This window comes from Trichechus manatus, unplaced genomic scaffold (genome assembly GCF_000243295.1).
Source record: "Trichechus manatus latirostris isolate Lorelei unplaced genomic scaffold, TriManLat1.0 scaffold00019, whole genome shotgun sequence".
Lineage (NCBI taxonomy): Eukaryota > Metazoa > Chordata > Mammalia > Sirenia > Trichechidae > Trichechus > Trichechus manatus.
In genome coordinates, this window is record NW_004443955.1 from 4,992,089 (window position 1) to 5,005,542 (window position 13,454).

Below are 13,454 nucleotides of genomic sequence, written 5' to 3' on the forward strand. Positions count from 1 at the left end.
AAGTGCCTGTTTATATCCTTTGCCCATTTTTTAATTGGGTTATTTGTCTTTTTGTTGTTGAGGTTTTGCAGTATCTTGTAGATTTTAGAGATTAGATGCTGATCAGATTTATCATAGTCAAAAATTTTTTCCCAGTCTGTAGGTTGTCTTTTGACTCTTTTGATGAAGTCTTTTGATGAGTATAAGTGTTTCATTTTTAGAAGCTCCCATTTATCTAGTCTCTCTTCTGGTGCTTGTGCATAGTTACTTATGGTTTGTATTCTGTTTATTCCATGTGTTATGGCTCCTAGTGTTGTCCCTATTTTTACTTCCATGATCTTTATTGTTTTAGATTTTGTATTTAGGCCTTTGATACATTTTCAATTAGTTTTCGTGCATGTTGTGAACTATGGGTCTTGTTTCAGTTTTTTACAGCTGGATATCCAGTTATGCCAGCACCATTTGTTAAAGAGGCTATCTTTTCCCCAATTAATGGACTTTGGGCCTTTGTCAAATATCAGCTGCTCATAGGTGGTTGAATTTATGTCTGGATTCACAATTCTGTTCCTTTGGTCTATGTATCTGTGTTGTACCAGTAGAAGGCTGTTTTGACTATCGTGGCGGTATAACAGTTTCTAAAATCAGATAGTGTGAGGCCTCCCACTTTGTTCTTCTTGAATAATGCTTTACTTATCTGGGGCCTCTTCCCTTTCCATATGAAGTTGGTGATTTGTTTCTCCACCTCATTAAAAAATGTCGTTGGAATTTGGATTGGGATTACTTTGTATCTGTAGATTGCTTTGGGTAGAACTGACATTCTCATAATGTTGAGTCTTCCTACCCATGAGCAAGGTATATTTTTCCACTTATGTGGGTCTCTTTTAGTTTCTTGCAGTAGTGTCTTGTAGTTTTCATTGTATATGTCTTTTATGTCTCTGGTTAGATTCATTCCTAAGTATTTTATCTTTTGGGGGGCTATGGTAAATGGTATTAATTTGGTGATTTCCTCTTCGAAGTTCTCTTTGTTGGTGTAGAGGAATCCAACGGATTTTTATATGTTTATCTTGTATCCTGATACTTTGCTGAAATCGTCTACTAATTCCAGTAGTTTTCTTGTGGATTCTTTGGGGTTTTCTGTGTATAAGATCATATCATCTGCAAATAGAGATACTTTGACTTCTTCCCTACCAATTTGGATCCTCTTTATTTCTTTTTCTAGCCTAAATGGTCTGGCTAGGACCTCCAGCACAATGTCGAATAAGAGTGGTGATAAAGGGCATCCTTTTCTGGTTCCCATTCTCAAGGGGAATGTTTTCAGAGTCTCTACATGTAGGGTGATGTTGACTGTTGGCTTTGTATAAGTGCCCTTAATTATACTGAGGAATTTCCCTACTATTCCTATTTTGTTGAGAGTTTTTATCATGAATGGGTGTTGGACTTTGTCAAATGCTTTTTCTGCATCTATTGATAAGGTCATGTGGTTCTCACCTTTTGTTTTATTAATTTGATGGATTACACTGATTGTTTTTCTAATGTTGAACCATCCCTGCATACCTCACATAAATTCCACTTGATCGTGGTGAATTAATTTTGATATTTTGCTGAATTCTATTGGCTAGAATGTTGTTGAGGATTTTTGCATCAATGTTCATGAGGGATATTGGTCTATAATTTTCTTTTTTTGTGGTGTATTTACCTCGTTTTTGTATCAGGCCTTGATCCATTTCGAATTAGTTTTTGTGTATGGTGTGAAGCATGGATCCTGATTAATTCCTCTGCATGTGGAAGTCCAATTTTCCCAGTACCATTTACTGAAGAGGCTATACCTTCCCCATTGAATGAACTTAGCACCCATGTAGAAAATCAATTGAGCATAGATGTGTGGAGAAACCCAAATTATTTTTGTGTGTTGAATTTGTACCCTGCAACTTTGTAAATTCCTCCATTAACTCTAGAAGCCTTGCAGATTCTTTGAGATTTTCTATATATAGAATCATGTCATATGTGAAAAAGAATAGTTTTTCTTCTTCCTTCCTAATTTAAGCATCTTTTATTTCTTTTTCTTGCATAATTGTTCTGGCTAGGACTTAGAGTACAGTACTGAGCAGCAGTGATGAGAGTGGGCATTCTTGTATTGTTCCCGATCTTAAGGGGAAAACTCTCAGTCTTTCTCCAGTGAATATGATGTTAGCTGTGGGTTTTTCATAAGCATCATTTGTCATTTTGAGGAATATCCCTTCTTTTCCTAGCTTTTTGAGTGTTTTTTTTTTTTTTTATCATGAGAGGGCATTGTATTGGATCAAATACCTTCTCTTAATTGGTTGAGATGGTCATGTGGTTCTTCTCTTTTGTGATATTAATGTAGTGTATTACATTTATTGATTTTCTGATGTTAAACTCTTTCTCTCTCATTTCCTTCTGGGATTCCCATGATGTGTATGTTAGTTCACTTGATGGTGTCTCATATGTCCATTAGGCTATGCTCTGCAGTCTTAAGCCTTGTCTCTTGTTGCTTTTCAGACCCCATAGTTTTGATTACTTATCCTCTAGATATCATCTTGATGGGACTAAAATGCACCTGATCTAAGCTACACTATTTTCAATCACCTCATATGCATTAAAGCTGGACAATGAATAAGGAAGACTGAATAAGAATTGATGCATTTAAATTATAGTGTTGGTGAAGAATATTGAATATACGACAGGCTGCCAGAAAAACAAGCAAATCTGTCTTGGAAGAGGTACACCCAGAATACTCTTTAGAAGTGAGGATGGGAAGACTTCATTTCACTTACTTTGGACATGTTATCAGGAGGGTCCAATCACTGGAGAAGGACTTCATGGTTGGTAAAGTGGAGGGTCAGCAAAAAAGAGGAAGACTCTGAATGAGATGAATTGACACAGTAGCTGCAATAATGGGCTCAAATATGACAATGATTATGAGGATGGCACAGGACTGGGCAATATTTCATTATGTTGTTCATGGCGTTGCTATGAGTCAGAACCAACTCAACAGCACCTACAGCACCTAACAACAAAAACAACAACCTCTAGTTAGTAGATTCTTTCTTCTGCCAGCTCAAATCTGCTGCTAAGTCCTTCCAATTAGTTTTTTTTCTTTTATTGTATCTTTCATTTCCAGTATTTCTTTTCAGTTTGTTTTTATAGTGTTTATCTCTTTATTTATATTCTCATTTTGTTTGTTTGTTATTTTTCTGATTTTTTTTTAGTTCTTTGTCTATGTTTTCCTATATTCCTTTGAGCATGCTTAATATTGTTGTATGATACTCTTCAAATCTGTTCATTATGCAGGTTTCCACAGAGATGATTTCTCTTTCTTCATATGTTGTTTTGAATGGACCATCATTTCCAGTTTCTTTGTTTACATTGTTACTTTTTGTTGAATCCAGGACATTAGAATATTACAATGTGTTAGTTTTTCAATTGCCCCATATACATGGTGCTTTTGCAAACACTAATTTCTGCAAGAAACTTTTCGGTTGGCACAGCCTTTATACTTTTTTCACCACTCCCTCACCACACTGTGAGATCTCTGATTCAGCTCAAACCAAGGTTTCAGTCTTTCAACAGCTCCCAGACTGATTAGAACACACACACTGATCAGTGCACCTTCAGTCCCTGCTCACAGCTTCCTCCCCTGCCCTGTGAGATCTCTGATTCAGGTCAGACTGAAGTTTTAGTCCATTAGTAGCTCCCAGACCAATCAGAAAACACAAAGTGATCAATGTGTCCTTAAGCAGATACAATCTTTTGTCCTTGCTCACTGCTCCCTCCTTCACTTTCTGACGGCTTCAGTTCAGGCCTGACCAAGGTCCTAGTCCTTCAAGCAGCACCTAAACTGGTCAGAACATACACACTGAACAATTCACCAGGGAGATAAGTCCTATTTACTACATATACAGAGATAGGGGCCCTTCTTAGTGTGCAGGAGCACTATGGGTCAGCTAAGGCTACTCTGCAGCCATCTGTCTGCTTCACCAGGAGGGAGAGGGGCAGGGACAGTTGAAGAGGAGATTTTCCTGCTATATGAGATCCATCCTTATCTCGTTCCAGTTTGTGGCTCCTTGCTGCCATCCTTTGCCTACGTTTTCAGGGTTAAGTACAGACTTCTAACTACTTTTCTTGGTATTATTCATGTGGGGAGGGTTGGAGTCCTAGAACTGTTCATGCAACTTAACTATCAACTTGACATCTTCCCAGCATTCCCTGTAGCATGACCTTATCTTAAGCTACCTATCAATCTGCAAAGACCCTGTTTCCAAATAAGATCACATTCTGAGGTTCTGAGAAGGACATGAGTTTTGGGAGACACTATTCAAACCTGTACATCTGGGCTACCTATGTAAATGGTAAGGGTCTGGAGTGAAATCTGCTCTAATTGAAGTGTGTCCTCTTTTCTCCTCTACCAGAAAGCAATGGCAGCACCTCTATCATTTTGTATCTAAGTGGATCCACCCAGTGACAACTGGCTCTCCCTTCAGTGAGAATCTTGGTGCTCACTGAATCTCTTGACTCCAGAGGTGAAGGAGGTGCCCCTTGTGCCTTTTCTTCTGAAAGGCTGAGTGATGCCTCAGCCAGTAAGTGCTAATGGGATAGCTAGACACTTCCAGAGGAGACTTCCCAGGACAAAAATTCCTGAGCTGAGGTCAAGAACCTCCTATCTCTAGAAAAGAATTATAGCCAGAGATCAAGGCTCTCAATAGCCATGCAGTCATGGCATGGTGACAGGTAAAAATCCTAGACAGGCCCAGGCTTCACATCATCTGCAACCCTTGGAGCTCACAGACCCTATGAACATAACAGGTTTCTGCAGAAGTTGATGAAACAAAGAAAGGTTAATTGTTTTGGGATACCCTGACATTATGAAAAAAAAATATTTTGATTTTTGGCTTCACTATGTCTAAAAGTAGCAACTTAACATTTCCATTGAAATTATCAACAGACCTTTAAAAAGCATTGCCATTTTCTGGTATTTGTGAGAAGCATAAACTCTACAGTGGGCTGATAATATGCGTATCAAAGCTTTTTATTGAATTGCCAGCATTTAATACTATCAAAACGTAGTCATGAAGGAAACATCCCTGCCAGAAGTCCCTTAAAAACAGTGTCCAATGCTGAGAGGTGTTGGGTGGATTTCATGGAAGAGGTCCTGATTTGAAGATTCAAGAGGAAGTAGTGTTTGGAGAGATTATCCCAGAAAACACTGATTGGTGTGTGGAGAAGTAAGATGGGAGGGAAGGCAGCCAGTAAGGGGTGTGCTATCAAGCAACTAACACTGAGGATCTCTATCTTACAATGGAGGACACACATCAAAGTTATTCTGGCTGAGGGATGAGGAATAATTTTATATTATTAGCATAAATTTTACCTTCTTTGTATTGTGGAATTCCAGTTTTAAATGCAAATATCAGCATTTAACTCATAGGCAGAATCACCAAAATTATGCAATTCATATTTTATAGTTTATACACCTATATATATTTCCTACCAGAACAACAGGTGCACAGAACTAACTCAAAAGTTTTTATTTCATTTTTTGATAGATGCACATTCCAGCAACATTCACTACCTTCAACTTACTGATGAGTAAGAAAAAACATATAGGAAGAGGAACTATAGGTTGCCCCATCTTTACCTTTCCTTCTATGTCATCATTTTCAGCATAAGTGGTTGGCCAATACCGGGAAATAACGCAAATGAACAATGATATTATAGGGTTCCTTGGTTGCTCCTGTATTTTTTTGTTTGTTTGTTTTCAAAGCAGGTTTTCGTGCGATTGAGGAGTGTGACCTCTTGGGGCTCTCAGCACCCCCTTTGCTCCGTCGTAGATGTGATACATCTTATGCTCACTTGGAGTATCACTGAGCTTCCATGCATCCTGGGTCCACCAGAATCCTGTGGTCATGGAGCATCAGGAACACTCTATAGAAATGGAGTGTCAAGGAACAGTGGAGTACATGTACATTGTGTGACTCTCCTCTGCTCACATATATGTTCCAGACTTCACTTACAAACACAAGTTCAAAGATAAAACTATTAAGAATTTCAAGATGGTGACAGCAGAGTAGTAAACCAAATGTGGGCCTTTTTGTGTGTGGGGTCCTGTGCAACCAACCCTGGCTGGGGGAGTTACCCACCAAATCCCTATTCTTCATTGGTGGACAGCTGCTTCCAGCTTGCTGTTCACGTGGGCTGAGCCTGGACAGGAAGTCAAGTAAAACACTGGACTTCATTCAGTGTGTAGAGGTGGAAGCCAAGTGAGATGCATGAGCACTGACCTTCACAGACTTCTCTGTGGAGCAAGGACATTTGAACAGAAGAGAGTGGGACTTCAGGTTTTGCTGGTGCTCAGGACTCCAAGCACTCTGAAATGTAGACATAGGTCAGGAACTTTTGTCACAAGGCATTGTTTTTGTGTCAGTCCCACCAAAGTGAAGATTATACATATTTCCTTCACCAAGCTGCCCCTTTCTGGAGCTTCTCTGCTTTGCAGCCTGTTGTGAACGTGTAGAAACTGTGCCAGGCTGACAGGACATTGGTGAGCAGCCTGCAACTCAAAGTAGTGAGTTCTGCAGTTTGACCCAGGAAGGCTCTCTGGAGAGGCTAAGAGATCCTGCAGACATAAGAAATAGTAATAGCTACCATTTGCAATCTGCTCCTGTGAAGATTTCAGCCTAGGAAACCCTATGGAGCAGTTCTACTCTGTCCTACATGGTTGCTGCGAGTCAGAATCAACTTGACAGAACACAACAACGATCATTTGCAAAGCATTTTATATAGTCACCTGTACTCTTCACAATGACTCTGGACCAGTATTGCTGCCCACATTTGAATGAGGAAATTGAGGTTCAGTGGGTAGATGAATTGGCCAAGTTCACGTAGCTGACCTGACAGCTCTCCTACTTGAGGACTCTGACTTCTCCTGCTGCTGTGGGTGGATTTCTGAAGAGGAGCAATGTTATGGATTGAATTGGGTCCCCAAAAAGAAACTCTGAAGTCCTAAAGTCTGTACCTTACAATGTGAACTTGTTTGGAAATAGGGGTTTTCTTTTGTTGTGAGTTAAATGAGGTCATGCTGAAGTAGGATGGGTCCTAATCCTAATCCCATCTGAGTGGCATCTTATAAAAGAGAAGGACAAACACAGAAGGGCAAAAACAGAATCACACACAGAGAGAAGACAGCCACGTGAGGACCCATCTGCAAGCCAAGAAACACCTGGGGCTACAAGGAAGGATCTTCCCCTAGAGCTGACAGAGACAGAGAAAGCAGTCCTGCCAACACCCTAAATTTGGACTTCTAACCTCCAGAATTGTAATAAAATAAATTTTTGTTCTTTAAAGTTACTCAGTTTATAGTATTTTGTTATGGCAGCCCTAAGAAACTAAGACATACACCCACAGATACCTGCTGGAGGATACTGCTAATATGACCCAGGACTCCTATAGAACTAATGGCACCATCAAGGTTGAAAGGTTTTCTCCTTATGGCATAAAGTTCCTTCCCATGAATGATCTAGTGCTTTGGTAGTAGCTTTGAAATTATCCAGTGTCATGGTTTGAATTATGTCCCCCCAAAAATGTGTGTATCAACTTGGCTGGGTCATGACTCCCTGTATTGTATGATAGCATACCATTTTGTAATCTGATGTGCTTTCCTTATGTATTGTAAACTCTATCACTATGATCTAATAAGATGGATTAGCGGCAGTTATACTGATGAGGTCTATAAGATTAGATAGTGTATCTCTTTTGAGATATAAAAGAGAGAAGAGAGCAGAGACACATGGGAACCTCATACCACTAAGAAAGCAGTGCCGGGAGCAGAGCGGGTCCTTTGTACGTGAGGTTCCTGTGCAGAGAAGCTCCCAGACCAAGGGAAGACTGATGACATGGACCTTCCTCCAGAGCTGACAGAGAAAGTACTCCCCTGGAGCCGAAGCCCTGAATTTGGACTTGTAGCCTACTGGACTGTGAGAGAATAAACTTCTCTTTATTAAAGCCATCCAGTTGTGGTATTTCTGTTATAGCAGCACTAGATGACTTATACACTCTGTAAGAAGAGAAGAGACTGCCAATAGTTCAGGTGTACCCAAATCACTGCCAGTCGTCCAGGTGTACCCAGTGCACTGATATTTTAGAATTATGAAACCAATTTCATGCTCAAATTTTCAATGGACTGTTCTCTTCTATAAGCCCCTTTTACTAAGAATTTATTAACTGTTTATTATGTGCAAAGAGTGTTCAGATAGTGTACAATTATTTTGCCAGTCCTAAATACCAGAGAAGAAGTTCACAGTATTCCCTGGGTGGCTAAATTCCCATCAGAGCTCATGGCAGGAGGCACAAGGTTGATTTTGAGGTTTTCAGCACAACTAAGAGAATGGCTGAGTGAAGTAGTAGAAACAAAAATTTTCACTCCAGTAAGTGCGGTGCTCAGTCAAGTCACATTTCCTGTGACGGGATACCAGGACTAGCTTTCTTGGCTGAGGAACCCATCTAATACTTGCCTTGGCCCAAGTGTGCTTTGCTCTGAGTGAGGCGAACAATTGCATCTATTGTCTTGGCAGTACTTGGATATTCCATGTATCAGTGCAAGGCCACTATTGCACGTGTGAACACCCAACTTGGAACACTAAGACAGCTGACTGCAAGTTGAAGGTTCAGCATAGGAATCCCGGGCTCACAGGAGTCATCATTCCGTGCATGTGATCCATCTCTAAGATTTTGCCTCATATACTTGTCCCAAATCTTTCAGAAAACATAGTTTTTACTAGGATCTTGATTACCCAGGGAAATGAAACAAATCAATTTGTCAAACACTTATTGAAACCCTATCACATACAGGAGACACACAGAATATTCTTGAGCAAAACTACAATGGAGTGTTTGACTGTTTAGATTTCTTGTTGTTGCAGTTGTTAGTTGCTGTAAAGTCAGTTCTGACCCATAGTGACCCAATGTACAACAGAATTAAACATTGCCTGGTCCTGTACCATCTTCACAATTGTAGTTATGCTTGAGTCCATTATTTTAGCCACTATGTTGAGTGCCTTCCAACCTAGGAGCTGATCTTTCAGCACTACATAGGAAAATATTCTGTTACGATCCATAGTGTTTTTGTACGCTAATTTTTGGTAGTAGATTACCAGGCCTTTCTTTCTAGTCTTTTCTTAGTCTGGAAGCTCCACTGAAACTTGTCCACCATGAGTAACCCTGTTGTTATTTGAAATACTAGTGGCAGAGCTTCTAGCATCATAGCAACATACAAGCCACCACAATAACACAAAATGATAGATGAGTCATAGGACTTATACAGTTGGTAAAAGACAAGGCAACCAAGCAAACACCATTTGATTTGACAGCACAGAAAGTTCCAAAGAAAGCCACTAAAGTTTACCAAGATAAGAAGGATGGAAATGTAACATTTTGTTTCTGATGGAGGTAGTATTTGAGGGAGTTTTGAAGGGTGGGTAGGAGTTTCGTTTTGTTTTTTTCTCCTGTACGAAGATACCCCCCAAAGCTTTTTCACTATATAAATAATTCATATCCACTGTGTAAAAATCAGAAATATAGATTTAAAAAAATTTAAAACACTTGTAAGTCCAGCCTCCCACCCAAAGATAAGTACTTCTACACTTGATACATATCCTTTTAGATTAAACACATAAAAATGGAATAATACCCTAATATACTATTTCATAAGGTGGCTAGGTGGTATAAATGGTTCAGCGTTCGACTACTAGCTGAAAGGTTGGCAGTTTGAACCCACCCAGAGGCACCTCGGAAGACAGGCCTGGTGATCTGCTTCTGAAATATCACAACCTTAAATCTCTGTAGAGTTTTTCTACTCTGCACACATGAGGTCACCATGAGTCAGAATCAACTCGATGGCAACTAACAACAACATACTATTTGATAACATACTTTTTTTCTATTTACCATTTTTTGAATATCTTTTCATGTGCACAAGTAAGTCTATGTCACCTTTTTTAATAACTGCATATTATTACATCATGAGGGAGACTGTAATTTATTTGAATGATCCCTATTTTTGAACATTCAGGTTGTTTCCAAGTTGTGATAATTATAAATAAACATACTTGAGTATATACTTTTGTGCACCTCTTTAATCATTTCTTTAGGATTAGTTCCTAAAACTAGAATGAACAGAACTTACAGGAGAGATATAAGGGGCAGCCTTCACGGAGATAGAACAGGAGACGCAATGGAACAGACGAAGGCCAGGGAGAGTAGAGTTTGTCAGGTTCCTGGATTTTGCTCAGCTTAGCTGAAAAGTAAAGTCTGCATAGGGAAAAGTGGGAAGGGTTAGAAAATGTTCTTTCTACTCTAATTCCAAGTACTAAAAGTCCTTGGTGAATTGGACTGACTGCTGGGGACAGTGTAAATTTCTATAACGTTCTAGGGGAGCAATTTGGCAGTATGTGTTTAGAGTTTTAATAATGTTTATACCCTCTGCCCTGGAATTACATAAATTCTTAGGAATTTATTCTAATGTATGTTTATTGGAATATCATTAACAGTAGGAAAAATTTTAAACCGTTCAAAAATAGAAAGATCTTCCAAATTTCCAAATGAAGGAACACTGTGTAGTGTATACTTTAGAATAATAATTAACACCCTGACAGACAGTTCACAATCAGGGTGACTATACATCCCCGTCTACACGAAAGTACTGGTCTATGCAAGTGGTCCTGGCATAATCATTAATGGTGCACACTTTCATCCTAAAGTTCCTGTCACTCCACCCAAAATATAAATAGGGACAAAGCAGAGCCTGACACTGTACACTATTTGGAGCCCTGGTGGTGCAGTGGTTAAGAGCTCAGCTACTGATCAAAAAGTTGGCAATTTGAATCCACCAGCTGCTCCTTGGAAATCCTATGGGGCAATTATACTCTGTCCTATAGGGTCACTATGAGTTGGAGTTGATTCAACAGTAACGGGTGTTTTTGGATACTATACAGGTAGTCCCCAACTTACAATGGTCTGTTCCTATGACTGTGTCATCAGTTGGTTCTGTTAAGTCAAACACTGCTTTTTTTTTTTTTAGTTTTTTTATTATTGCCTTTTATTGTCAGTATCTTTATAAATTTGATCTTTATTTTTCTTTGGGGGTTGGAAATACTACATTTAAACTTGCAGATATATTTTAATACATACATACATAAAAAATTACACAAATCATAAAAATTTACCCCAACAATGAAGAAGAGTTGGACCATGCTGGCATTTTGTCAATTGTGGTAACAATTCCACTTGTGGAAGGTTCTGGATCATCTGGATTATCCCTGGGAATGGAGATGGTGTTTCTAGTCAGAAAATTAGTGAGATGTCTTTATGGTCCTTTTCATTTCTTCTGCATATATTTCGAGGTAACATCTCACTGCTTCCTGAATCTGCCTATTAACTTTAGCAAAGCAATCAGTGTTTGGATCCATATTTTCAAGCAACTGAAGCCTCTGACTTAGCTTCAAAAAAACTTTAGCTAATCCTATCACAGTAAGATTTTTTGACAACTTCTATTCTTTCTCAGCTTCAACATCAGAACTCCTGCTTCTCCAGTTACAGGCAGATTATGTAAACCAAATCTGCGTTTGAAGCGATGAAACTAGCCCCTGATGGATTAAAACACTCTTGGTAGTCTTCTCCTAGCTGTTCCTTCAGGTTTTCAAAAAGTCTGCATACTATCATTAGAATCGTCAGTAATTAAATAAGAATCTTCTTCTGAATTTGGTCTGGTATCAAAATCATCAACAGTTTCTCCATCTCTTGGATTGGCCCTTGCCTCTTTTTGTAGAAATTGTCAATTTTATGCCATTCTTTCCCTTAACTGCCTCCAAAATCCTATTCTTATCCTTAGTGATTGTCCAAATGGTCCAATAAGACAGTCCTTCCTCACTTGTGATTTCAAGGATTTTCTTTCCATTATCATAGTCTTGAATGATCTTCATCTTTATATCCATGTCTAGAGCCTTCCTCACCTTCTTTTTTAGATTAGAACTTTCAGTGACATGACTTATTTTGCAAGACATATTGTTGGGGTTATAAGCTATGCAGCTGTTACAGTAAGAGAAACTTGAACAACTCGGCTTCAAATTAACAACTGATGCTTCTATGGTGCAAAACACTGAATAAGATCATGCTATAGACCTAGACTACAAGGAAGTTGACATTGGTGTTGTAACAATGAAGTCAGAGTTGTTAACAGCTGTCAGACACTTGTGCAGTTCAATTGTAGGATTAGAGTTGGACATTGCCCAACTTTCTATCCGTTACTCCCGATATTGACACCGATTTCATTGTAGATCAGGCCATAGCCTGCTGTAAGGCATTCTTTTGAACAGTAAATCATAAAATTGAACATCTGCCAGTAAACATCTTGAGAATGACAACATCAGCAAAATAAGAGCTGCAACACTGTATGTAGTACATATGACTAAAGACAAGATGTACAAAAACTCACCACTGGGTACGTAAGTACTGTACAGAAAAACTGTGGTTACTTTGTTTGCCTGGTTAGAGGTGTTTTTATTTTCTTCTCTGTGTTGGGAGGTAAGTTGTGGATCCCTACCCCACCTCAAATCCTGACCCTCACTGAACTGCCTGCTCTGAAGGGGGTGACTGTTGTGCATCTGAGCAGAGTGTGTGTGCCTGCAGCTTGCTGGGTGCTTATCTGCTGGGCAGGGGCTCCCCTCACCTTGTGCAGCCTCCATTAGAATGAAAGCACAGGCTCTTATCTTTCTCTGGGCTTCTTCTCCACTAGCCTTCCAAGGCTTCACTGGATAAGAATGGGGAGCAGACAGACTCATTAGAATGCAAGTTAACCCACTGCCATCGAGCCGATTCCGACTCATAGTGACCCTATAGGACAGGGTAGGGTTTCCAAGGAGCAGCTGGTGGATTCAAACTGCTGATCTTTTGGTTAGCAGCCAAGCTCTCAACCACTCTGCCACCAGGGCCTGGCAAGTACAAGGTTAGGAGAGGAAAGCTGCAGGAAACCGTAGGCACACTGGTTCCCTGTGCAGAATGGATGTGAATCCAGGTAAATCTAGCCATTGAACTAACATCACAACATAAATATCAATATCCAAGTAACACAGCCACACTACTAATGTGGATTAAAAAGAGCCTGGGTGAAGAGGCCCTGGATAGGTAAAGCATTACTCAAGAAGAAGAACAAAGTGGGAGGCCTCACACTACCTGATTTTAGAATGTATTATACCGCTATGGTAGTCAAAACAGCCTGCTACTGGTACAAAAACAGATACATAGATCAATGGAACAGAATAGAGAATCCAGACATAAATTCATCCACCTATGAGCAGCTGATATTTGACGAAGGCCCAAAGTCCGTTAATTGGGGAAAAGACTGTCTCTTTAACAAATGGTGCTGGCATAACTGGATATCCATCTGCAAAAAACTGAAACAAGAC